The sequence below is a fragment of the Rana temporaria genome, chromosome 2, assembly GCF_905171775.1.
Source record: "Rana temporaria chromosome 2, aRanTem1.1, whole genome shotgun sequence".
Lineage (NCBI taxonomy): Eukaryota > Metazoa > Chordata > Amphibia > Anura > Ranidae > Rana > Rana temporaria.
This window is the reverse complement of record NC_053490.1, coordinates 192504192-192532184: the sequence shown is the minus strand read 5'-3', so window position 1 is coordinate 192532184 and position 27993 is coordinate 192504192.

Sequence of the window (27993 nt, the reverse complement as noted above, 5' to 3'; positions counted from 1 at the left end):
CACTTGATTCTGAGCATGCGTGGATTTTTGGCCGATGGATTTCCCCAAAGACGATCATTTTTTTCTATCGGTTTTTTAACCATCAGAAAATTTTAAAACCGATGGGAAAAAAATGATGGGGCCCACACACGATCGGTTCGTCCGATGAAAACGGTCCATCGGACCGTTTTCATCAGACAAACCGATCGTGTGTACAGGCATTAGTGATACCAAAATAAAGGTCCCCGCTTGGACACCTTCTGTTATGGGGGTGACAATATTCCTCCCCCATCTGCCATAATCTCCTGCCTGTAAATGACTGTGGCACATGCTGTTCCCAAGGAAACTCTAAGCTGTTGTGCTGATGCATATTATACTATTGTCACAATTTTAAGGATATGTTCGCCTTTCGGGAAAATAAGTAAATGCACATAATTTTGCAGGAAAAAATGTGCATTTATTATTTTTTCCCTGGGGAGCCTGGAAAGCATTGCACCCCTGATCAGTGGATCAGGGGTGCAATGCCAGACTCCTGCTGACAAGCCCAGCAGCTTTTAGCCTAAACAGGATTAATCTCAAAACCATTTTTTATCTGAACCCAAACCTCATCCTTACTGCTGCCTAAACTGTGTTTCTATATTTTGTTCAATACCAAATTGAAAATGAATCCATGAGATGCTTTTAGTTTTCAATGTTTTTTATTCAGAATTTTGAAAATATACAAAATCAGCATTAGCCATTATGACAATAAACAGTTATTGGCTGTAAACCAGGGTATAAATCAAGAGATGCTTTTTATATAAACAAATAATTTATTTTACTTGTATTTTAAAAGACATGGCTAAGGTTTTGAATACAATATTTTGCAATAGCCCCAGAAGCTGTGCCTGAGCTTGGATGCCATTTTTAAACCTGTGTGATAGATTTACTGGCTCCTGTATTGCTATACTATTTTTAATACTATTTCAAGTGAAATTGTAGTAAACAAAAATTATTTCTCTAAATGGCATGCACATATTTTCTCCATCCTTTATGATATCCATTTCCATTAAGTGAACAAAGCATGAACTCAAAAAATATAGTAGTATTTTAACTTCTATATCTTCTGTGTTCACTGTTATAAAATAGATGGCTTCAAATTTGTATGTATTGAAAAGTAAACAAGCTACAAAATTACTTCTAATGACAATCTATTTACTCACTGTCAGCTATGCTACCCACAGCTTTAAAGGAGTAGACAATTTGTGCTGTTTTAATGGACAATGCAAAATTTCTGTCAAAATGTAGAAATCAACAAATGTGCAAAACCTTGCATTGTAAACCATTGTTAGACATGTCTGATTGGAGTGGGTTTTGCTGTATTATAAATAAAGATATACTTCAGCATATCAAACCAAATTTGTACAAGTGATCAGTGTTTATCAAGCCAAATACTCCATAATGTTTATATATGTGTCACTGACTGTCAGTAGAAAAAAAAGGTATACTTTGGAATGAATATACAGTATGTTTATCATTACATTAATAATTGCCTGAAAAAAAGCTATAGCCCATGTCAGGTCATGTACTTTTAGGCACAAGTTATTCCACCAAACACCAGATTGTGCAAGTCCAACTGGAAAATTATATTGACCACCTCAATACCACTGTATGTGTGTATATATGGCCTCATATTGAGGTGGTTATGCCAGGATCATGATTATACAACCATGATCTCAGTACCATTATTTTTCAGGAGGATGTAAAAGTTATCTTGCAGCTCTTCAGCTGCTGTATCACTTTTAAAGATGGCAGAAGGGGTCCCCCCTCCCCCAACAGTCCCTCAGTCACATTCACTGGGAAGAGTGCCAGGGAAGGACATTCCAGCTCCCTTCTGTGACAGGAGGCAAAAAGTATTTAAAAACTTATGGTTTTGGTTTGTTTACTAATAAGCTATTACTGGCTTGTACAGCATTCAATCAAAACAATATAAGTTTGATCAGATTAAAGATCTGGCATCTATTAGACCCCAGATCTCTTCAAAAAGAGGACTTGTCATGGCCCATACAATCAAAAGGGATGTTGTAGGGGCGGAGCCAGCAGCCAGAGCAGGTGGTGGTGTGAGGAGTGAGCTATGCCACAACAGACAGCATACTGCGGCTCACAGCAAGTCTACACGGCTGAAAAGCAAATCCTCAGATCTGGGAGAATGAGGGGCACACACTGGTCACCATGAATAAGGCCCCGTACACACGAGGAGACATGTCCGATGAAAACGGTCCGCGGACCGTTTTCATCGGACATGTCTCCTGGGAGCTTTTGGTCTGATGTGTGTATACACCATCAGACCGAAATCCCTGTGGACAGAGAACACGGTGACGTAGAAGACACCGACGTTCTCAAACATGGAAGTGCAATGCTTCCACGCATGCGTCAAATTAATTCGACGCATGCGCGGGATTTCGGGATGCTGGTTACACGTCATAACCAGCGGACATGTCCGATTAGGTGTACTAACCATCGTACATGTCCGACGGACATGTTTCCAGTGGACAAGTTTCTTAGCTTGCTAAGAAACTTTTGTCCGCTGGAAACCTGTCCGCTAGGCCGTACACACGGTCGGACATGTCCGCGGAAACTGGTCCGCGGACCAGTTTCAGCGGACATGTTCGACAGTGTGTACGCCGCCTAAGAGTTAAGAAAAGAGAGACAGAAAAAACTGACGGATTTCTTCCCTCCAGCGGCCAACCGAGAAATCCAAGATGGCGCCTGCGCCGGGAGCCGAGCCTCAGCATCCCCTGCATGCTCAGACAGCAATCCTTCTCCATCCAAGGGTGAGTCCTGTCCCCCAGGACATCCACTGCCATCCTCCCCTTTTGATAGCCCTGTTAAGCAGAAAAGGAGGATTGGGGAGGAGGGAGAGACCCAGAAAGATGCAGTGACAGAGGGGGACGAAATGGAGGAATCCTCTTCATATGGTCAGCAATTAGATGCTTTCCCCACATCAGGGCAGCCCATCATAGACACCACTATAAAGGGGATGCTACAAACCTTGCGGGGGGCCCTCCAGCAAGATATGGCAGCATTTATGCATTGCACAAAAGCAGAAATGTCAGCAGTCAGCAACAGAGTGCAATATATGGAACAGAAATTGGATGAATTCACTTTGGCACATAATGAGCTAGTGGATGCTTATTTTGACATTGAAGATGAGCTCAAAGCTATGCATCTCAAGATGGTGGACAATGATGACAGGGCTCGCAGGAACAACATCAAATTTATAGGGGTCCCTGAATCTATCAAGCCTGCAGAGCTTACAGTGTACCTCCAGAAGCTCATGTTTGCTGCTCTCCCATCCCTGGGGCCTGCAGATGTCGTCATTGACAGAGCCCACAGACTGCCAAAATCATCATTCCGGTCTGGCCAAATTACCAGGGATGTCATAGCAAGGATCTGTCCACTTTTATCAGGTGAAAGACCAGTTCATGCGATACACCAGACAACACCCTGCACTCCCTGACCTGTTCGCTGGCATCGCACACTTTGCTGATCTATCGCAAGCTACACTGTCACAGAGGCATAACTTAGTTCCTTATACAAAAATCCTGCATAATCATTAAAGGGATTGTCAGAACATTTGGGGTTAAAAGAATACATATAAAGTCGCACATCGTATACTTTTCATAGTGTTCCATATTCATGTATATGATGAACTGAAGGACAGTTTAAACATAGGTTCTCAGGCATGAATAGACATTGTTCTTAGGTTGTAAGGAGCCTGACTGTGCCATCTCCCAGCTTGTAAATAAAAAGTTTAGGACTCCCAGTAAGATAAACAGGATGAAAGGCCTTGCACAGCATGACACAAAACAACTGGTATTGTCTTTATATATTGAGGCCATGGGGCTTATTCACAATGTCGTGGGATTATATATTCTATATCTTAAATAGTATTGTTTCTTTGTAATGCCTTAACAATATATGTGTATTAGTAATTCATATATTATAACTTGTTAAGCACATATATATTATTATCCTTACAAATGTGAGAAAACAAGTGACATTGAGAATATGTATTTGGGAAGCAAAAGTTTTGCCTTGAAAAGTACACTTCAAAGGTTTTTCACTTTTTCCTAAGAATTGAACAAATGTCTAAGCTAATGATATGTAAACAAACATCTCACAAAGTCACTAGAAACGTCAGGATGTCTGACAATTGTTTGACATATAAAACAATTTATGGGGCTATGCCAAGCCAGAGGCCAAAGGGGGTCATAAATTATGATCAACCCTGGAAGACCCTAAAATTAGGAATTATTCCTTATACACCACCACCCCTACAGGTTAATACTTGTTCAAAATAGCCACATCCGTACTTGCTATGGTCAACCATAAAAACATATTGTCATGTGACATCGTCAGTCACGTGACAGTGAAATACACACCTACTTATTGGGGGAGATAAAAAGTGATTGCAGAGAACAGGAGAGGATTTCTTGATCTTGATCTGAAGAGGGCTGATATCTCTTGAGCTCTGATCTTTGGGGGAGAGAGTTTGGATGGAACTTTGAGGGTCACTGATGGGAGAGCTCTCACTCTGTCTCTGAAGGCTATCTCTCTATCTGTAGAAGGAGAGATTGAACGCAAAGATGTAGCCATGATAAAGAGGGTCCCTCATAGGACTTTCACTTCTCAAACAGAAAGAACTCTTAAATACTGGTAATGTATAATTTTGTTTATTTACCTTTTGGTAATGAAGGTTTTTTGCATACACATAACTAAAACCATTTAAATATACTTGGCAAAGATAATTTGGGAGTTGGTTATTTCTAACTGCAGTATGAGATAATTATATTCCAAATATTAGGAGACATACACAAAATAATGTTTGTCTTTAAAAAGCTAATGCCGACAGTGGTACTATGGTTTTAGGGTGATGTCTGTGAAAATAAATTCTCTCTAAATTTAAAATAAGCTTGTCCGCATTGCAGAGCTTGTGTACAATATGACATTGGTTCTGTACACATATATAAGGAGTATTAAGCAAGAGATCTGTTTGGTATTGAGAAGAGATAACCCAGTGTCAAGGTAAACACAAGCTAATTACTAGAGTCCATGGAAATAACGGGAAGGTTATATTACAAGCCACCAGGTTTTAAATATACCAGGATGATTTAAATAAGAGCTATGAATTTACCTTGTCATATAATATAAATATTATCTGAACATTTAACCATCATGAATCTCTGATTGTAGAAGTATATCAATTAACTGTTTTATCACAAATTGTACCTGATTTTATTTTTTCACTATATCTTTAGTTAATAAATATATATAATTCAAATATTCATTTGTGTTACTTGTCCTCAAAATAGCACAGATAAAATAATTTTGGATATCATGGGCCAGATTCACAAAGAGATACGACGGTGTATCTACAGATACACCATCGTATCTCTGACGTAAACTGGTCCTATCTATGCGCCTGATTCATAGAATCAGATACGCATAGATAGGGCTAGATCCGACAGTGTTACACTGTGTTACACTGTTGGATCTTTTTTTAAATTTAAAAATGGCGCCGGGGGCGTTCCCGCTGATTTACGATAAATAATATGTAAATCAGCGAGATACGCAAATTCACGAACGTACGCGGACCCGTCGCATTGTTTTTACATCGTTTCCGTAGCGGTTTTCCGTCGTATACTTACCCCTTCTTTTATCAGGCGCAGCCAATGTTAAGTATAGCCGGCGTTCCCGCTTCGAATTTGAAATTTCCTACGTCGTTTGCGTACGCCGATTCACGAACACGCGCGTCGCAAGTCCCGCTCACGTCGCAACCACTGACGTCCTATTGACGTCAGTGGGAGCAATGCACGCCGGGAAATTCCCCGGGCGACGCATGCGTATTTAAATCAGCGCGGGAACGCGCCTGATTTAAATATGACACTCCCCTAGCCGCGGAATTTGAATTCCGCTGGGGGATTTAGGATCCGCCGTCGCAAGTTTGGAGGTAAGTGGTTTGTGAATTAGCCACTTGCCTCCTAAACTTGCGGGAGCGGATCTTAATTCACGAAGATCGAGCGGATCTATAGATCCGCTGAGCTACGTGAATCTGGCCCCTTGTATTGTAGGAAAATTGTATATCTCCCAAAGCACAGATTTCCATATTTCCATAAATACAATAATATTATATATTTCAGTATAAACATTCTGATGGTATATGTAGGCTCTATGCCGAGATACGTCAATGGTTCTGATAGGATGTTGTTTTTTAATGAATTGGAAAAAACTTTTTGAAAAATGCTATGAGCTATTTTACTGCTGATCTTAATGCAGTAAATAATGTTTTGTTAGTTGAACCCAGTGTCTGAATGCCTTTAGGCATCATGTACACTGCTGCTGATAAACGCATGTTTAAGAACAGTTGGGCATTTTTTTCTGCCCCTGAACTCTCCTCTATGTTATGTTATCAGTACATGTACACAGGGTTGTTTAACCACTTCCATACCAGGCACTTACGCACCTTTCCGCCCAAGCCAATTTTCAGCTTTCAGCACTGTCACAATTTGAATGGCAATTGCGTGGTCATGCTACACTGTACCCAAACAAAATTGGCGTCCTTTTTTCCCCACAAATAGAGTTTTCTTTTGGTGGTATTTGATCATCTCTGCGATTTTTTTTTTGCGCAACAACTAAAAAAAGACTGAAAATTTAGAAAAAAAATTACGTTTTTATTTTTTTCTGTTAATTTTTTTGTAAATAAGTTTTTCTCTTTCAATTACGGGCACTGATATGGCGGCACTAATGGGCACCGATGAGATGGCACTGATGGACATCGATGAGGTAGTACTGATGGGCACAGATGAGGTGGCACTGATGGGCGGCGCTGGTATGCGGCACTGATGGGCACACATAGGCGGCACTGATGGGCACACATAGGCGGCACTGATGGGCACACATAGGCAGCACTGATGGGCACTCATGGGCGGCACTGGGCACTCATGGGCGGCACAGATGGGCACTCATGGGCGGCACTTATGGGTGGCACTGATGGATACTTATGGGTGGCACAGATGGGCACTGATAGGTGGGCACTGGGCATGGATGGGCACAGTGGGGTGGCACTGATGGACACTGTGGGGTGGCACTGATGGACACTGGGGTGGTACTGATGGACACTGTGGGGCAGCACTGATTTATCCAGGTTGCCAGTCAGTGCCCATTTGTGGGCACTGATTGGCATCTTTTTTTTTTAATGCTTTTTTTTTTTTTTTTTTTTTACTTTTTTTTTTCAGGCTTTTTTTTTTTTTGGCCCACCCTGGTGGTCCAGGGTGGGCTTCGCTGGTGATCCAGTGTGGCGATCCGAGGGGGGGCTGCACTGATAAACAATCAGTGTGAACCCCCCTGTCAGGAGAGCCGCCGATCGGCTCTCCTTTACTCGCGTCTGTCAGACGCGAGTGAGGAAGAGCCGTCAACGGCTCTTCCTGTTTACATCGTGATCAGCCGTGGTTGGACACGGCTGATCACGTGGTAAAGAGTCTCCGCCGGAGGCTCTTTACCGAGATCGGAGATGCAGGGTGTCAGACTGACACCCCGCATCACCGATCCCCGTGCTGCGCGCCCCCAGGGGCGCGCGCGGCATGAAATCCTGCAGGACGCCCATGGACGTCCTGTCAGGATTTCACAACCACTTCCCGGACGTAAATCGGCTATAGGCCGGGCGGGAAGTGGTTTTAGTCATTTCTAGGCAGTTGAGTTTAGAAGCATTTTTTGGAACGCAAAAAAATGCATTCAGGGCAGATGTTCAGAGGCATTTGAAACACCAAGTGCCTGTAAGAGTTTGTAAATACATGTAAACACGGTAACTCACGTTTAACCATGTTTCATTTACAGGTGTTTTAAATGGAGATATATTTTTGACTATTTGACTCTGTGAAGGTAAATCGTGGCTGTAGGCGTGATGTCTCGGATCGTCGTTCCCTATATCAGGGAATAGACAATCAGTGTCACTGCCACACAGAAGAACGGGGAAGGTGTGTTTACACACACCTCTCCCCGTTCTTCAGCTCCTGTGACCCGATCGCGGCACACTGGCGCCGATCGGGTCCGCGGGTCCCGCGGGTGTGGTCACGGAGCTTCGGACCAAGTTGCGCTCACGACCCACGGCTGGGCTCTTAAAGGCGATGTACAGGTACGTGCCTGTGCCCAGCCATGCCATTCTGTTTCTGAACAGTGGTTTAAGCAGCCTTTTGTATACAGCACACTGCTGCAATGCTGTGTGGTATTAGTATGCATCAAAATCACTACACATTGGGGGGGGGTGAGGACTTGACACAGCTGCACAAGTTGCCCAGCTTCTTCCCTACACTCTCCTTCAGTCCACAACAAAGTGGCGGCAGCAAAGCACTCCATGCAGCCAAACGATAAGGGCGCAGCCTCCCACAGCACCCACCACCATCAGCAGCAAGGCCATCCATTAGCCCCTGGACATGGTCCTCATCTGGAGCACGGATGCTTGGAAACTATTTGAGTCATGTCATCCGCACTAAAGATTTGCTTTACAACCTCCACTGTGGGTCATGATTAATCTCCACACTGCCCAATGTAATTACTTGGGGCTTGTTTGCAATTTAAATGTTTTATTTATTTTAGCTATGCATTTTAACTTATTTTATAATTGGTGGTTTTTGCACTTATCCCTTTGTGCACCATATAACATTAATATTTACACCTAATATATCACAATTTAATATCACATCTACTGTACTTAGCATTTTCTTTTGAACATCACGCTCATTCAATAAATGTCACCTATGTAATTTTAGTAAATTAATTTGTACTAAATAACATCATATTTAATTCATCTTTTATACACACCTATGATGCATTCCACCACAATCATTTTTTTAGTACCCATTGAATTTAATTTATTTTGTTCAACTTACACTTACCAATTTTCACATCACATCACATCATTTTCATTTAATTTTAATATTAAGGAATGCAGAAACAGCACACGGTGGCTTCAGGATCACCAAGACCAACATTTTAAAGTAATCTCTGGCTGCAAGACATGTCTATCCTTCTCTCCATCATCATAATTGGTAATATATATATATATATATATATATATATATATATATATATATATACCATAATTTATATGGCGAGATGTAATGTATAATTTAAAATGATGATTGATTATGAAAAATGGATTCTCTTTTCCTGCATAGAACAAAAACCTCCCTTGAAAAAGGCCATATTTACAAAGGTGGAAAAGCGTAAGGGTATCATGTGGATGACCACATTGTAGTCAAATGCCAACAACGTGTTCCATATAAATGTGTGGTTTTATCACGATTAATGGGTAATGGTTTTTTCATGTGAATGCCAGAGCTCATTTTATTACAACTTTCATGCATTTGTAAATTGCTTTTTGATAAAATAAAACAATGTTAATTAAGAAATTTGAATACTTTTCTTGGCTGCTAAAAAAAACCCAGTGAGGGAATTTTCCATTTTACAAAAATGGTGAAAGGTCTTGGGGATAAAAAATATCGAGATCGACTTCAGGAACTTAATATGTACGGTCTGGGAGAAAGAAGAGAAAAGTGAGTCGTTATTGTCTCCCCCCTTGCCTTCAGGAGGTGAATAAGGCTCAGGATGGCATTTTTTCCATATGAAACCAAAATCAAGAACACAGGGACCTCAAACTAACTGGAGGAAAGTTCAAAACTAATTTAGAAAGTATTATTTTACTGAAAGGGTAGTTGATAGTTGGAATAAACTTCCAGAAGAGTTATTAAGACAGTCAACAGTAAATGTCTTCAAACATGCTTGGGACTAGGGTTGAGCCAAACACCCCCCGATTCGGTTCGCAGCAGAACATGCAAACAGTCAAAAAATTTGTTCAAACACGCGGACACCGTTAAAGTCTACGGGACACGAACATGAAAAATCAAAAGTGCTAATTTTAAAGGTTGATATGCAAGTTATTGTCATAAAAAGTGTTAGGGAACCAGTGTCCTGCCCCAGGGGACATGTATCAATGCAATGAATTTTTAATAATGCTTAAAGTTAAACAATAAAAGTGAAATATTCATTTAAATTTCATACCTGGGGGTGTCTATAGTATGCATGTAAAGTAGCGCATGTTTCCCATGCTTAGAAAAGTCCCTGCACAAAATGACATTTCTAAAGGAAAAAAGTAATTTACAACTACTCGCGGCTATAATGAATTGTCGGCATTACAGATAAATACAGATACAAGTCATTGAAAAAAATGACATGGGTTGCCCCCCCCCCAGTCCATTACTAGGCCCTCTGGGTCTGGTATGAAAATTAACCACTTAAGCCCCGGACCATTTTGTTGCTAAAGGACCAGGCCCCTTTTTGCGATTCGGCACTGCGCGGCTTTGACTGACAATTGCGTGGTCGTGCGACGTGGCTCCCAAACAAAATCGATGTCCTTTTTTCCCACAAATAGAGATTTCTTTTGATGGTATTTGATTACCTCTGCGTTTTTTTAACAAAAATAGTGACAATTTTGAAAAAAATTCAATATTTTTTGCTATAATAAATATCCCCAAAAAATGAATAATTGTTTTCCTCGGTTTAGGCCGATACGTACTCTTCTACATATTTTTGGTAAAAAAAACGCAATAAGCGTTTATTGATTGGTTTGCGCAAAAGTTATAGCGTCTACAAAATAGGGGATAGTTTTATGGCATTTTTATTAATAATTTTTTTTTTTACAAAAAAAAAGTGAAGGTGTTTGGTGTGTCCTCTGTTAGATACGGAACCTCATCCCAAAAGTGGCGACAAAGTAGAGGGAATTAAGGGGATTATCACAGTGCCTGACAAAAAATTATCTATTGAAAACAGTATTAAAAGAAGACAATATTTTATTACAGTCAATTAATTAATATAACAGGCAGTATTAATGTGAAATATACATTGATGGATAAATATGACACAGTTTCCCAACATGTTTCGCCAAATCGTTGTTCTGGGGTGTGAAATGTCATACAGTATACAATGTATTCTATAAGAAAAAATAATAACAATATTAATGAAAATCGTCATAAAGCTGGAAGTCAAAACAGATGACCGAAAGAAAAAGGTCCCAAACCATGAGGGCATCACAGATACACTAAGCGCATAGATGAATCACACCAACCCAAGGAAACGAGGATCAGATCAGATGATATGCCCAGGGCAATAGAAACGGACACCAACCCGAGTGTAGCTGCAGGGGACTGTAATATAAACTGAAAATGCAACAGAATCAATTAATATTAATTGATAATGGTGGTGATCAGCGATTTTTACAATGACTGCGACATTATGGCGGACACATCGAACACTTTTGACACTATTTTTGGTCCATTGTCATTTTTACAGCGAACAGTACTATAAAAATGCACTGATTGCTATGAAAATTACACTGGCAGTAAAGGGGTTAACCTGTAGGGGGCGCTGAAGGGGTTAAGTGTGACTTAATGAGTGATTCTTACTGTGTGGGGGCATGGCTTGGCGTGTCACGTCACTGATCGTTGTTCCCTATGACAGGGAACAGACGATCAGTGACAGTCTGACTAGGAAGCAGGACTAGGTTTGTTTACACTTACCTCTCCCTGTTCTTCAGCTCTGTGACCCGATTGCGGCGCGGTCATGGAGTACCCAACAGGCTCGCGACCCACGGCTGTGCACATTAAAGGGGACATACCTGTACGCCAATATGCGCAGCTGTGCCATTCTGCCAACGTACAACAGCGTGCGGTGGTCAGCAAGTGGTTAAGGGGAACCCCGAACCCCCAAAAAAATGCTGGGGGGAAACCTGCGCCAAATGTAAAAAAAAATGGTGTAGGGGTCCTCCTCAAAATCCATAAGGGTCTCCTTCAGGTCTGGTATGGATTTTAAGGGGAACCCGGTGCCAAAAAAAAAAAAAGTGGCATGGGGTTCCCCCCAAAAATCCATACCAGACCCTTATCCGAGTACGCAACCTGGCAGGCCGCATACCCTCAACATGGGGAGGATTTTTTTTAAATTTAAAGGACTTGTTCTAAGCTGTGTGTGTTTTTTTACCTTTTTTGAGTGGGACCCCTACGCCATTTTTTTTTATTTGGTGCAGGGTTCCCCTTAATATCCATACTAGGCCTGAAGGGCCTGGTAATGGAATTTGGGGAGACCCCCACACATTTTTTTGGGGTTCGGGGTTCCCCTTAATATTCATACCAGACCCAAAGGGCCTGGTAATGGACTCGGAGGGAACCCATGTCGTTTTTTTCAATTACTTTTATCTGTATTGCTGGGACCCGACAATTCATTATAGCCGCAAATAGTTTTAAATTACTTTTTTCCTTTAGAAATGTCATTTTGTGCAGGGACTTTTCTAAGCACGGGAAACATGCGTTACTTTACAGGCATACTATAGACACCCCCCAGGTATGAAATTTAAAGGAATATTTCACTTTTATTGTTTGTTTCACTTTAAGCATTATTAAAATCACTGCTCCCAAAAAAACTGCCATTTTTAAAACTTTTTTTTTGCATTGATACATGTCCCCTGGGGAGGACCCAGGTCCCCAAACATTTTTTATGACAATAACTTGCATATTAACCTTTAAAAATCAGCACTTTTGAATTCTCCCATAGACTTTTAAAGGGTGTTCTGTGGCAAATTTGAAAGCAGCGGAACACCCTTTAAAAGTCTATGGGAGAAATCAAAAGTGCTGATTTTAAAGGTTAATATGCAAGTTATTGTCATAAACACCCCAAATTGTTCGCTATTCGGCGAAGGGGCAAACAGACAATGCTCAAGCTTAACATAAAGCTCATCCCTACTTGGGACAAACATAGATCCATACTCAGACAAATAAGGTAACTCAAAAAAACATAAAAAAATGGGCAGACTCGATGGACTAGCAAATGACAGTAAACAAAAATTGGTGACTAAAAAGTCAAGCAGTTCAGTGTGTACTGTAGCAGCGCTTGGTAATCAAAACGTGAGTTCTGAATAAAGTTCTATGTTTAAATAGGTATCAAATAATGGTGCAGATGAACATCAGCTGTAAACAGTGTATTCCTTAGTATGTGCTCCTTATCACCAGGGGGGCTGTGTTTCACCACGTGGGGGGATACTCTCCCCTTTTGGGGATGCACTCACCAAACCGAGAATATAAAACAGCATGGGATACACAACAGCCTCTGTCATCAATCTTGCACTTTCCACCACTCTGCTTGTTTGTGTCTTGCTCGTGCACATATAAAGGAATAAACTTACATAGTGTAATAACGTTTAAAAAAGTTTATTTTCCAAAAAAAAACACAGGTCCCCTTTAAAATGTGCGTACCACAATGCAAAATCAGATAAGCTTTTAGTGTTACTGTGCCTGTTTTCCTCTTTGGATGGTTGAGACAGTGCTGGCGCTCAGGCTCACTCCTCTGCTCCTGATCCTGGGGGTACACAGTCTTTTGGTCATTCGATGTAGGCCACGCCCTGACACGTTTCGTCATTGGCTGACTTCATCTGAGGGTGTGGCAACAACTCTCGGCGACCAGTTAAATAGTGCTGGGCGTGAGCTTGTTCCGCCTATCAATCCGTCGTCATGACGTCAATCTCACACATGCGCAATAGCGCCGTTGATGCTGATGCCAGACACAGGGCGGAAGTGCGGCGGAGCCTCGCACTACACGCAGCTGCAGTGTGTGCTGTGAGGCTTCTGCCAGTTAAAGGTCAGAAGAGCCTGCCTTCACTATGAACAGGACGTGGTGCATGCTCATCTCTATATAGAGAACTGCAGGCACGCCCACCATCGTCATGTACATTGCGGGCTTCAGTAAAAGTGGCCCTACATACCCGGCAACAGTACATAACCACATATTTACCACCCCTGGACTTTGTATTATGCAAAACAAGTTCGAATCCGCGATATAAATAAATAAATATAGGATATTCAAAATGTACATATTAAAATGCCAACGGGATCAGTATAAACATAAAACCTAATATAAAAAATGATGTAAAATATTTAAATACCAGGGAACATGAATAAAATCCAGAAGTTTAAAATTCTAAAAGACCTTAAAGACAATCAATGTTAATATGATAGAATATAAAAAAGATAAGAATAGGGGCCCAGATTCACGTAGAATCGCGGCGGCGTAACGTATCGTAGATACGTTACACCGCCGCAAGTTTTCATCGCAAGTGCCTGATTCTCAAAGCACTTGCATGAAAACTTACGCTGGCGGCCTCCGGCGTAAGCCCGCGTAATTCAAAGGGGCGTGTGCCATTTAAATTAGGCACGCTCCCGCGCCGGACCTACTGCGCATGCTCCGTTTTAAAATTCCCGCCGTGCTTTGCGCAAAGTGACGTAATTTTTTCAAACGGCGACGTGCATAGCGTATTTTCGTATTCCCAGATGTCTTACGCAAGAACAAAACATTTTCAAATTTCGACGCGGGAACGACGGCCATACTTTATACAGCACATACGTGTGCTGTGTAAAGTTAGGGCAGCAAAAACGACGACTAACTTTGCGACGGGAAACTAGACTAGCAGCGACGTAGCGAACGAGAAAAAACGTTGTGGATCGCCGTAACTACTAATTTGCATACCCGACGCTGGTTTACCCCAGCGGCGGCCGAGGTATTGCATCCTAAGATCCGACAGTGTAATTCAATTACACCTGTTGGATCTTAGGGGTAAAGTTGTATTCTAAATTATTCAACCCCCACTGAAATTGATTGTTTTGCCCAGTTTGACATTGATTTTGATCATTCAGTCATCCTGCTTACAATTAAATCAAAGAGGCACGTGTAGGTCAGACAAATATAACATAACATTTATAATGAAATAACCACAAATGTCTTATCAGTTTTATTCAACCCCCAGTTGACATTCAATCTTAGTACTTAGTACAACATCCTTTTGCAGTTATAACAGCTTTTAAACTTGAAGCATAGCTTGACACAAGTGTCTTGCAGCGATCTACGGGTATCTTCGCCCATTCGTCATGGGCAAAAGCCTCCAGTTCAGTCACATTCTTAGGCTTACGCACTGCAACTGCTTTCTTTAAATCCCACCAAGGGTTCTCAATCGGATTTAAGTCTGGTGACTGCGATGGCCACTCCAAAATGTTCCAGCCTTTAATCTGCAACCATGCTCTAGTGGACTTGGAGGTATGCTTGGGATCATTGTCCTGTTGAAAGGTCCAACGTCTCCCAAGCCTCAGGTTTGTGACGGACTGTATCACATTGTTATCCACTATCTCCTGGTACTGAAGAGAATTCATGGTACCTTGCACACACTGAAGCTTCCCTGTACCTGCAGAAGCAAAACAGCCCCAAAGCATGATTGACCCCCGCCATGCTTCACAGTAGGCAAGGTGTTATTTTCATCATAGGCCTTGTTCTTCCATGGGCCCAAACACTTCTAATTTTGTTTCATCAGTCCACAGAACACAATCCCAAAACTTCTGTGGTTTGTCCACATGATTTTTGCATACTGCAGTCGACTCTTCTTATTCTTTGGAGACAGCAAGGGGGTGTGCCTGGGAGTTCTGGCATGGAGGCCTTCATTACGCAGTGTGCGCCGTATTGTCTGAGCAGAAACTTCAGTACCCACATCTGACAAATCTTTTCTCAGTTCCTCAGCAGTCACAAGGGGACTTTTCTCCACTCTACGCTTCAGGTAGCGCACAGCAGTGGAAGTCAGCATCTTCTTTCTGCCATGACTAGGTAGCGTTTCAACAGTGCCCTTTGCCTTGAATTTGCGAATGATGCTTCCTATGGTGTCTCTTGGTATGTTTAACATCTTTGCAATCTTCTTATAGCCATTGCCCTTTCTGTGAAGAGTAATCACCTCTTCTCTTGTCTTCCCGGACCATTCTCTTGACTTCACCATGTTTGTAACCACACCAGTAAATGTCTAGAAGGAGCTGAGTATCACAGTCATTTTAAAGCTGCCTGATTGGTGCTTATTAGGCTTTATTGGTGCTCCCTGACATCCACAGGTGTTTTCAATACCTGATTGAAAACACTTCAATGAACCTCTGTTCTTCAGAGTGGTAGTCTTTAAGGGGTTGAATAATTGTGTAAATGAAGAATTCACAAAATAAACATTTACTATTGTATTACAAAACCAATTGATGTCAATTTAGTTGCATATGGTTCTTTAAGAAGTCCTTGTAGGATTTCATTCTGAATACAATTACAAATGTACACTAAATTCCCTAAAACCCTTTACAGCATTGGGGGGTTGAATAATTTTGAACACAACTGTAACTATGCGTAACTGATTCTATGAATCAGTCGAATAGTTAGGAAGACCCTAAAACAGAGATATGACGGCGTATCAGGAGACACGCCGTCGTATCTCTTTTGTGAATCTGGGCCATACATATTAACATATAAATTAAAACATGAATATTCAAATCTTAAATGATAGAATAGAAACGAGGATCCCAGAAACGAGGATCCCAGCCCAGCTTATAAGGACCTACTCTGTTTCATTCATTGCACAGCTCATGTGCATAGGTAGGGACAGGTTTTTCATTGGCCAAGAGTAGACGCATCATACGCCAAAATCATAACCTGTGCGCCCAGGCTTCTGTGCGCCAAGAAACAAGAGTCAGAAAATCAAGAAGAAATTAAGAAAATAATTCTTTAGAAAAAATGAAGAAAAAAATTTATGAACTCATATTGAGAGATCTTACGACTATACTAATGACTATATGGCTAGAAGACACTGGAGTTTATGCATGTTTAGGAGTCGCTTATGAAACAGTTGATGTCTAGTTCAATGTTCAGGCCTTTTAGGGCAAGTGATTCGGTCAAAAAAATCCATCTTGTTTCACACTTTGATAGTTCACGGACTCTATGACATCCTCTCCAATTTTGTGTTACATGCTAAACACCCCAAAATTGCAAGCCAGAAGGGTCTTGGTTATGTTTCAGTTTGAAGTGTAGAGACACATTATGGTCTTTATAGCCTAACTTGATGTTGTTGATGTGTTCCATCACACGTACTCTCAATTTTCTCTTAGTCCTCCCTATATAGAGTAAGCCACAAGGGCATTTCAGAGCATACACCACATGATCGCTCTTACAGGTGATAAACTGCTCTATATCAAATTCTGTGTTATTAGACGGACATAAAAATCTATCGAGACCCTTGATGGTTTGTGTGACTTCTCTGCATGGTTTACATTTTCTGCATGCAAAGAAACCATTCTGACTCCAAAAAGTCTGTGGTTTGGCAGGTGAATCCAGTACCTTTTTTACTTTTCGGTCCCCATGGTTTGGGGCTTTCCTATAAATAAACTGAGGTTTTGGTGGTAGTGAAGGTCCTAGTTTTTTGTCAAGCAATAACACATGCCAATGTTGGTTAAAAATGTCTTCAACTTCTTTATACTGGGCGTGAAATTGAGATGATAAACCCCACTCTTTTGTGTTAGTGATTGGGCCATTGCTGGACTGTTTGGTTTGTAAACAGGATTCCCTATGTATACTTCGTATTTCTTCTACCAATTTTTTCATCGTATCTGGATGGTATCCTCTGGCTTCAAACCTTTCAGTCAAAATTTTGGATTGTGCAATAAAATTGACTTCTTCAGTACAGTTCCTCTTCACCCTCATAATTTGTCCTTTGGGTATATTTCTAATCCAAAGAGGATGGTGACCACTGGTGGTAGGTTGGTAACTATTTCTATCGGTGGGCTTGAAGAACACCTTAGTAGCAAGTTTTGATCCTTGTCGATATATAGTTACATCCAAAAAATTTATTTCAGTGTTGTGAAATTCGGAGGTGAGTTTAATGTTGGTGTCAGGTAGCTCTTCTCTTTATACTTTACCGAAGATACACAAAGACCCCCTCAATCCTCCTGCCAGACCGATTGTTAACAGCATTGATTCCATTTCTTCCAGAATGGGCCAGTATCTTGACACCTGTTTGCAAAAGAGAGTAAGAACGACAAAATCATACTTAAAGGATACTAAAGATCTTCTGATATGTCTTCAAGAGATCACCCTGGAGGAGAATCAACCTATCCTACTTGTAACCGCAGATGTATCGTCTCTTTATTCCATCATACAGCATGATGATGCATTGTTGGCCCTTAATTGGGCACTCAGTCAAAGAGACGATTTACCTCACAATCAAAACGTTTTTATTGGATATGCTCTCGATTTCTGCCTATCGCACAATTTCTTTTGGTATGACAGACAGTTTTACTCCCAAAAAAGAGGAGTTGCTATGGGCGCTAAGTTCGCACCAAGCATTGCAAATTTATTTATGGCAGAATGGGAGGACAAGGTTATTTTTAAAGATAGACGAAGTGAGCTACTATTTTATAAACGGTACATAGACAATTTATTTTTTATCTGGGCAGGCTCGGTGGACTCTCTTCTTAATTTTTTAAACATTTTAAACAACAATAATAACAATATTAAACTCACCTCCGAATTTCACTACACCGATATACATTTTTTGGATGTAACTATATATTGACAAGGATCAAAACTTGCTACTAAGGTGTTCTTCAAGCCTACCGATAGAAATAGTTACCTACCTACCACCAGTGGTCACCATCCTCTTTGGATTAGAAATATACCCAAAGGACAAATTATGAGGGTGAAGAGGAACTGTACTGAAGAAGTCAATTTTATTGCACAATCCAAAATTTTGACTGAAAAGATTGAAGCCAGAGGATACCATCCAGATACAATGAAAATATTGGTAGAAAAAATACGAAGTATACCTAGGGAATCCTGTTTACAAACCAAACAGTCCAGCAATGGCCCAATCACTAACACAAAAGAGTGGGGTTTCCTATCTCAATTTCATGCCCAGTATAAAGAAGTTGAAGACATTTTTAACCAACATTGGCATGTGTTATTGCTTGACAAAAAACTAGGACCTTCACTACCACCAAAACCTCAGTTTATTTATAGGAAAGCCCCAAACCATAAGGGCCGAATAGTAAAAAAGGTACTGGATCCACCTGCCAAACCACAGACTTTTTGGAGTCAGAACGGTTTCTTTGCATGCAGAAAATGTAAACCATGCAGAGAAGTCACACAAACCATCAGGGGTCTCGATAGATTTTTATGTCCGTCTAACAACACAGAATTTGATATAGAGCAGTTTATCACCTGTAACAGCAATCATGTGGTGTATGCTCTGAAATGCCCTTGTGGCTTACTCTATATAGGGAGGACTAAGAGAAAATTGAGAGTATGTGTGATGGAACACATCAACAACATCAAGTTAGGCTATAAAGACCATAATGTGTCTCTACACTTCAAACTGAAACATAACCAATACCCTTCTGGCTTGCAATTTTGGGGTGTTCAGCATGTAACACAAAATTGGAGAGGATGTCATAGGCCGGGTACACGCGAGAGGATTTATCCGCGGAAACGGTCTGGGGGACCGTTTCCGCGGATAAATCCTCTGGCGGATTTTGATCTCATGGTTGTACTAACCATTAGATCAAAATCCCAGCGGAATTCCGTCCGCGGTGACGTGTCGCGCCGTCGCCGCGATGATGATGCGGCGACGTGCGCGACGCTGTCATATAAGGAATTCCACGCATGCGTCGAATCATTACGACGCATGCGGGGATGGATTCGGACGGATTGATCCGGTGAGTCTGTACAGACCAGCGGATCAATCCTTTGGAATGGATTCCAGCGGATCGATTTCTTAGCATGTCAAGAAATTTTGATCCGCTGGAAATCCATCCCCGGGGACAAAAATCCACGGAAACAGATCCGCTGGATCGTACACACTAGGGGATCTATCCGCTGGAGCCGGTCCGCGGATCAATTCCAGCGGATCGATCCTCTCGTGTGTACGGGGCCCTAGAGTCCGTGAACTATCAAAGTGTGAAACAAGATGGATTTTTTTGACCAAATCACTTGCCCCAAAAGGCCTGAACATTGAACTAGACATCAACTGTTTCATAAGCGACTCCTAAACACACATCAACTATGTACATAGTAGTACAATGTAGTAGTATGTGTATAGTAGGTAAATAAAGTGTCTTCTAGCTATATAGTCATTATTATAGTCGTAAGATCTCTCAATATGAGTTCTTAAATTTTTTTCTTCATTTTTTCGAAATAATTATTTTCTTAATTTTTTCTTGATTTTCTGACTTTTGTTTCTTGGCGCACAGAAGCCTGGGCGCACAGGTTATGATTTTGGCGTATGATGCGTCTACTCTTGGCCAATGAAACACCTGTCCCTACCTATGCGCATGAGCTGTGCAATGAATGAAACAGAGTAGGTCCTTATAAGCTGGGCTGGGATCCTCGTTTCTATTCTATCATTTAAGATTTGAATATTCATGTTTTAATTTATATTTTAATATGTATATTCTTATCTTTTTTATATTCTATCATATTAACATTGATTGTCTTTAAGGTCTCTTATAATTTTAAACTTCTGGATTTTATTCATGTTCCCTGGTATTTAAATATTTTACATAATTTTTTATATTAGGTTTTATGTTTATACTGATCCTGTTGGCATTTTAATACGTAATTGAATATCCTATATTTATTAATTTATATCCCGGATTCGAACTTGTTTTGCATAATACAAAGTCAAGGGATCGTAAATATGTGGTTATGTACTGTTGCCGGGTATGTAGGGCCACTTTTACTGAAGCCCGCAATGTTTACATGACAATGGTGGGCGTGCCTGCAGTTCTCTATATAGAGATGCGTGCACCACGTCCTGTTCATAGTGAAGGCAGGCTCTTCCGACCTTTAACTGGCAGAAGCCTCACAGCACACACTGCAGCTGCGTGTAGTGCGAGGCTCTGCCGCACTTCCGCCCTGTGTCTGGCGTCGGCATCAACGGTGCTATTGCTCATGTGTGAGATTGACGTCATGACGACGGATTGATAGGCGGAACAAGCTCACGCCCAGCACTATTTAACTGGTCGCTGAGAGTTGTTGCCACGCCCTCAGACGAAGTCAGCCAATGATGAAACGCATCAGCGCGTGGCCAACATCGAACGACCAAAAGACTGTGTACCCCCAGGATCAGGAGCAGAGGAGTGAGCCTGAGCGCCAGCACTGTCTCAACCATCCAAAGAGGGAAACAGGCACAGTAACACTAAAAGCTTATCTGATTTTGCATTGTGGTACGCACATTTTAAAGGGGACCTGTGGGTGTTTTGGAAAATAAACTTTTTTAAATGTTATTACACTATGTAAGTTTATTTCTTTATATGTGTACGAGCAAGACACAAACAAGCAGAGTGGTGGAAAGTGCAAGATTGATGACAGAGGCTGTTGTGTATCCCATGCTGTTTTATATTCTCGGTTTGGTGAGTGCATTCCCAAAAGGGGAGAGTATCCCCCCACGTGGTGAAACACAGCCCCCCTGGTGATAAGGAGCACATACTAAGGAAGACACTGTTTACAGCTGATGTTCATCTGCACCATTATTTGATACCTATTTAAACATAGAACTTTATTCAGAACATTTTGATTACCAAGCGCTGCTACAGTACACACTGAATTGCTTGACTTTTTAGTCACCAATTTTTTTTTATCAAATAACATTTTATTGTATAAATGCAGAGAAAAGTAGGTATCATACAGCATACAAGAGCATACGTCACAACATACCGGTAAGCAATAGTATAAGGCACAAGTCACCAATTTTTGTTTACTGTCATTTGCTATTTCATTCCTTAAGCGGCTGCTTATTCGTGTATCGTATTGTTTTTATTCTTTAATCAGTGATCTTGATTGCTTACTCCTGTGCGCTGAGTAGTGCTTCATTAGAAGGAAGGGCGGGATTAGCACTTTTTTATACAGACTCGATGGACTACTTGATCTATTTCTGATGTCACTTTTCTAGATTTTTTCTCACAATATTGTTGGCATGTGCTTCAGAGGGAAATTTGAATATAGCCATTTAAAAACACCTGTAGGTATAATATTAAGAACATTTCTAACTTTCTTATGGTTACTTTATTAAAGGGTTAGTAAATGAATTTTTTTTTTCATTTAAAATAACAAACTTACCTCCACTGTGCAGTTCATTTTGCACAGAGTGGCCCGATCCACGTCTTCTGGGGTCCCTCGGCGGCTGTCTCTGGTCCTACCTGCAATTACTGACCACAGTCATGAGAGAGCTCGCATGGTGGTGAGTAATTGCAGGCGTGCTCCCGTGATACAGCAAGCGGCCATAGCCGCTCACTGTATCACTCGGCCCTGCCCCTCGGCGCGCCACGTCACTGGATGTGATTCACAGCAGCGCCATTTAATGGCTGTGCTGCTCTCAATCCATCCGCTCTAGCTAATCAGCGGCCAGGCTGAGCGGCAAAGAGGATCTCGGGACCGCGCAGGACTTTCAAATGGTCAGGTAAGTATAACGGGGGCTCGGGGGGGGGGGGGGGGGGTAGCATCAGATGTTTTTTCTGCTTAATGCATAGATTGCATTAAGGTGAAAAAAACATTTTCCTTCAACTCCTTTAAGAGCAGAACTTGCCTTAACTTCACAAGTATTCTTTGAAGACAAGTCAATTATATTTACTTGCCTATATATTTTCAGCTTGATTTACAAAGCCAGTGCTGCTATTAAAACATCACTGTACTAAATATCTCCCCCAGTTCTTTGATTTTCTTACTAGTTGAGTTAATTTATTTAGTAGCATTTCAATCTTTAATTCTGATTTATGTATTTTAATTAGTGTGGTATGCCAAGTCTCTGTGGATTTGTAGCATTATCTTTTCCTCAATAAGTGTATCTTTTCAGTCTTTGACAAAATGAGCTATGGTAGATATCAGGATGAGTCAGTATACCATTAAGACAGGTTATGAGCCTTCACCTAAATATTATAGGGGTAAGAGACTTCAACACATATTAAATCATGTAGCTTGGTATATCAAAACAAATGTACAATAGGTTCATGTAAACTTGATAATTAAACTTTAAAGTTACATATACACTGTAGTTCATTCCCACAAAAATCATGGACTTAAGTCTATTAAACATTGTTAGAAAATCGGACAATGTTTTTTTTTTTTTAAATGTTTGTACTATGTTAAAAATAAGAATGTATGTCATTAATGGTATGACAATTCTCAAATGACACAGGAGAACTTCACACATACACAGCTATGTTCCAGTGTAATAACAATAATTCAAATAGTAATAACAATATTAATAGTAATAATGATAATGATTAACCACATCCGTACCGCCCGCCATCATTATACGTCGCTACTTTGAAGGGGATTACCGTTGTTATGGCAGCAGCTAGCTTATATAACCCTGGTATCCTCTTCACGAGCGGGCAGTCCGCTTTCAGGTAAAAGTGGTCTCTGCAGCGGGAGAGGGCCCCCCTCCCGCTGCTCTCCGGTGCCCTCTGCTGCTTACCGGAGCCATCGGTAGCGGTGGAGGCAATGGGATCCTTCTCGGTCTGTGGCATGGAGACGAGTGAGGGGAAAATGGCCCCCACCCGTCTCCATACCACTGCAAGATGGAAGCAACATTTTTTTATTTTTAAATTACATTACATTCAGTTTTTATTACATTTTAGTGAAAATAAGAGAAATCTCATATTTAATAGGACCTGTCATGCTTTTTTCTATTACAAGGGATGTTTACATTCCTTGTAATATGAATAAAAGTGTCCCTTTAACTACTTGCCGACCACCCACCGCCGTTATACGTCATCACTTTAGAGATGAATATCTCGGTAACGGTAGCAGCTGCTGCCACAATCGAGATATTCATCTCTTCTGTGGGCGGCCGTGTTAACGATAATGGCGGTCTCCGCGGCGAATCCGCCGCGAGATCGCCGTTATCGGTGGCGGGAGAGGGGCCCCCCCCCTCCCGCCGCTGTTCCGCGCCCTCCGCCGCTTACCGGAGCCGTCGGTAGCGGCGGAGGAGATCGCGACCATCCGGCAGCTGAGCGGGGAAGAGACTGAAGGAAAAATCTCCTTCGCCCGTCCCCATAGCTCCGCTGGGCGGAAGTGACGTCAAAACGTCAGTCCCGCCCAGCGTCTTAAAGAAACATTTTTTTTTTGTCATTTGAAAAAATGACATTTCCAATTTTTTTTTTTTTTTTTTTAGCATTTAAGCCTAAATATGAGATCTGAGGTCTTTTTGACCCCAGATCCCATATTTAAGAGGACCTGTCATGCTTTTTTCTATTACAAGGGATGTTTACATTCCTTGTAATAGGAATAAAAGTGATAATTTTTTTTCAGTGTTAAAAATTGTAAAATAAATAAAAATAAATGCGAAAAGCAAAAAAAAATTTTTTTAAAGCGCCCCGTCCCGACGAGCTCGCGCGTAGAAGCGAACATATACGCGAGTAGCGCCGACATATGAAAACGGTATTCAAACCACACAAGTGAGGTATCGCCGCGATCGTTAGAGCGAGAGCATTAATTTTAGCCCTAGGCCTACTCTGTAACTGAAAAAATGCAACCTGTAGAATTTTTTAAACGTCGCCTATCAAGATTTTTAAGGGTAAAAGTTTGACGCCATGCCACGAGCGGGCGAAATTTTTAAGCGTGACATGTTGGGTATCATTTTACTCAGCGTAACATTATCTTTCACAATATATAAAAAAATTGGGCCAAATTTATTGTTGTCTTATTTTTTCATTTAAAAAAGTGAATTTTTTCCAAAAAAAGTGCGCTTGTAAGACCGCTGCGCAAATACGGTGTGACAAAAAGTATTGCAATGACTTCCATTTTATTCTCTAGGGTGTTAGAAAAAAAAATATATATAATGTTTGGGGGTTTTAAGTAATTTTCTAGCAAAAAAAATGGTTTTGTCTCGTAAACACCGACTCTGAAAAACAGGCCCGGGGCTAAAGTGGTTAAAAAAAAAAACAGTGTCAAAATAAAAAAATAAAAGTAAAATAAATAAGATTTTTTTTTTTTAAACGCCACGTCTCGATGAGCTTGCGCATAGAAGCAAACGCATACGTGAGCAGCGCCCGCATATTAAAATGGTGTTTACACCACACATGTGAGGTATCACCACGATCATTAGAGTGAGAGCAATAATTCTAGCCCTAGATCTCCTCTGTAACTCAAAACATGCAACCTGTAGAATTTTTTAAAATCCCCTATGGAAATTGTTAAGGGTAAAAGTTTGTCGCCATTCCACGAATGGGCGCAACTTTGAAATGTGACATGTTTGGTATCAGTTTACTCGATATAAATACGCTGTGCAAATATGATGAGAAAAAAAGTATTGCAACAACCTCAATTTTATTCTCTAGGGTGTATATATATATATATAAATAAAAATAAACTGTATACTGATATTTACGTATTACTATCACAGAAATTTTAGTTTAGCTCCTTAAAAATATATACTGTATTTATTGGCGTATAACACTCACTTTTTTACCCTGAAAATAGAGGGTAAACTGTGCCTGCGTGTTAAATACAGGGGGGGGTGTAGAACGTTTTTTTCCTGAAACTTCCCTCTGAAAGTTAGGGTGCGTGTTATACGCCTGTGCGTGTTATACGCCGATAAATACAGGTAGTTATCCTGTATACGATAATTCTTTTGTGTTTACAAAAACTTTTTTGTTGCCATCTTCTTCTGGGCTTTATTTTGTTTCTGGTCATGCACAGTCTTGCTCATTCATTTTTTTTAAGGATGAAAACTGTATTAATTAAACGAACATTACTTGTTATGTTTCTGGTAAATGAAAACAGTTTTCCAACATGTCCCTTTGGAAATTTTTGTCTGAACAGTCGACTTCAGCTCATGAAAGCAGTATACTAATGAACAGCAAATCCAGCGATCAATCGTTCCGAATGAAAAATGTTTACCTCTTATTAAAATATGTAATTACTGGTAGTTGAATGATTAAAGCCTAATGACTGTGTTCCTTTAAAGAGAATTGTGTACTGATGTATAACACAAAATGCATCGACTCAAGTTGAGTTACAGTGTTGAGGGTAGTACTTAATTTTCAGTAAAGTTCATCAGCATGAATGATGTGCCTTTTACTTTTACATTTTACATTGGCACTTACAAAGAATATGTGCTGTGGGAAGTGGGTGATGGTGAGTGCATGTTGCAAAACATTTAGCAGAAATACTGACACTGAGAGAGAAAAGTATGCCTCTGGACTGGTCCCCATCTCAGAAATCAGAACCTAGTGAATTCATCTGCAAAAGCTGGGGTTGAGTCATAGATGCCCCAGTTAAGACAGCACACTGAATGCTACATGGGGTCATTAGCTAATTGAAGCTTATCTGGGCTCAACATGAAATGATCCACTCTACTATCTCTTTAGTTCAAAGTGAGCATTACATGTAGGAACACTATGGGGTTGATTTACTAAAGGCAAATCCACTCTGCACTACAAGTGCACTAAAAATGCACTTGGAAGTGCAGTTGCTGTAAAGCTATAGAAGAATTCTAATGTTGTATGACACTAGTAATAATTATATTTATAAATTATTATTACTAGTCAACCAACATTCAAATTCTTCTATAGCCTATGGGCCGAGCATTTGACCGGAAATGTACGATTGCTTGTACAGTTTAGCTGCTTGTCGAATCTTCTTAGAACTTTCGACAGACACCATAAGCCTTCAATGACAGATTCAACGTTTGTATGTTTTTCGCTGCTTCGTTGAATCTTCGTCCATTTTCGAATGGTCTACCCCAACACGGTCTCTATAATGTCGAATCTTTCCTCTCTATGTAGAATAATCTTGGACTAATAGAGTTAAGGTTAGGCAAATTCGACCACAGGTTCGATAGACACAGATTGCTATTGTCAACATCATGTTGAATTCTCTATCTATATCAAAATGTTGTAGCAATGAAAGCAAAGCATTTTTTCGAATGTTTCGAATTTCGCATTCTGCATGTTTGTTTTTGTTTGTTAAAACGATAACGAATATACCAGATATTCGGACGAAAACAAATGCACATGTCTAGTAAATAACCCCCTATAAATTCTGTGAAGAAAGACCTTTAGAACCATACTGGCTAAACATCAGAGAATGATTATCTATAAGATTGTGATTCCATTTTTTTTTGTTTTTTTGTTAGTTAGTTAGCTAGTCATGAAATGTTGCTTATATAAACAAGCTGCAGTCTTAGTCAGTTTGATACCAAGACAAGAAATGCTTTGCTCCATCCAAACATAAGGGTATAAGGATTGTAAGAGAATTGAGGATATATAAGATTTTGTATCACTAACGTTATATAATTAGTTAACATAAGTATTATGTCATCCGCAAACAGGTTATTCTGTATACCCTGGTGCCAAACTGAAACTATAGATTAAGTTATGGGACCTACTGTGTTCCACCAGTGGTTCCATTGTGAGATTATGTACAGAGATACGTTTTTCTTAATGCTTAGTTCCATTGGTAATATAAAAGGGCTGGAATAACATGTCAGAGACATAAACTTGGGATTAGGGTTGCGTATAGGACCATTTTAGCAGTGGTCATCAACCCTGTCCTCAGGGCCCACTAACAGGCCAGGTTTTATGTATTACCTTGGGGAGATGCAGTCTAGAATACTGCAATCACTGAGCAGCAAATTATATCACCTGTGATGTATTTCAGTTATCTTGCAAACCTGGCCTGATAGTGGGCCCAGAGGACAAGGTTGATGACCACTGCATTATAACAGAGGATTTGACCTTGAAAACCAAATTTGCAGAGTGTTGAATAGACATAGTTCAAGCTGGCCCTATTGGATGCCTTCTTTACATTTAATGCTAGGAGAAAAGAAAGCTTTTGGGACTGTTCAGCTAAGTGAATGATACTGATTAGCCCAGCCCTCAAAAATTCCACTCACCTTCTCACCTTTTGCGAGTGGATTTTGAGGGCTGGCGAGAAGGGCTGCCTGGGAGTCGGGGGGGCAAGCATCCCAGATCACAGTGGAAGAGAGGAGATGATCAAAGCAGGGGAACATCATTTTAATAGCTGTGTGTTCCCACGCAGTAAAGAAATCAGATCTTTTAGGGATCTTCACCACGTGAAAAAAAGGAGACGGAG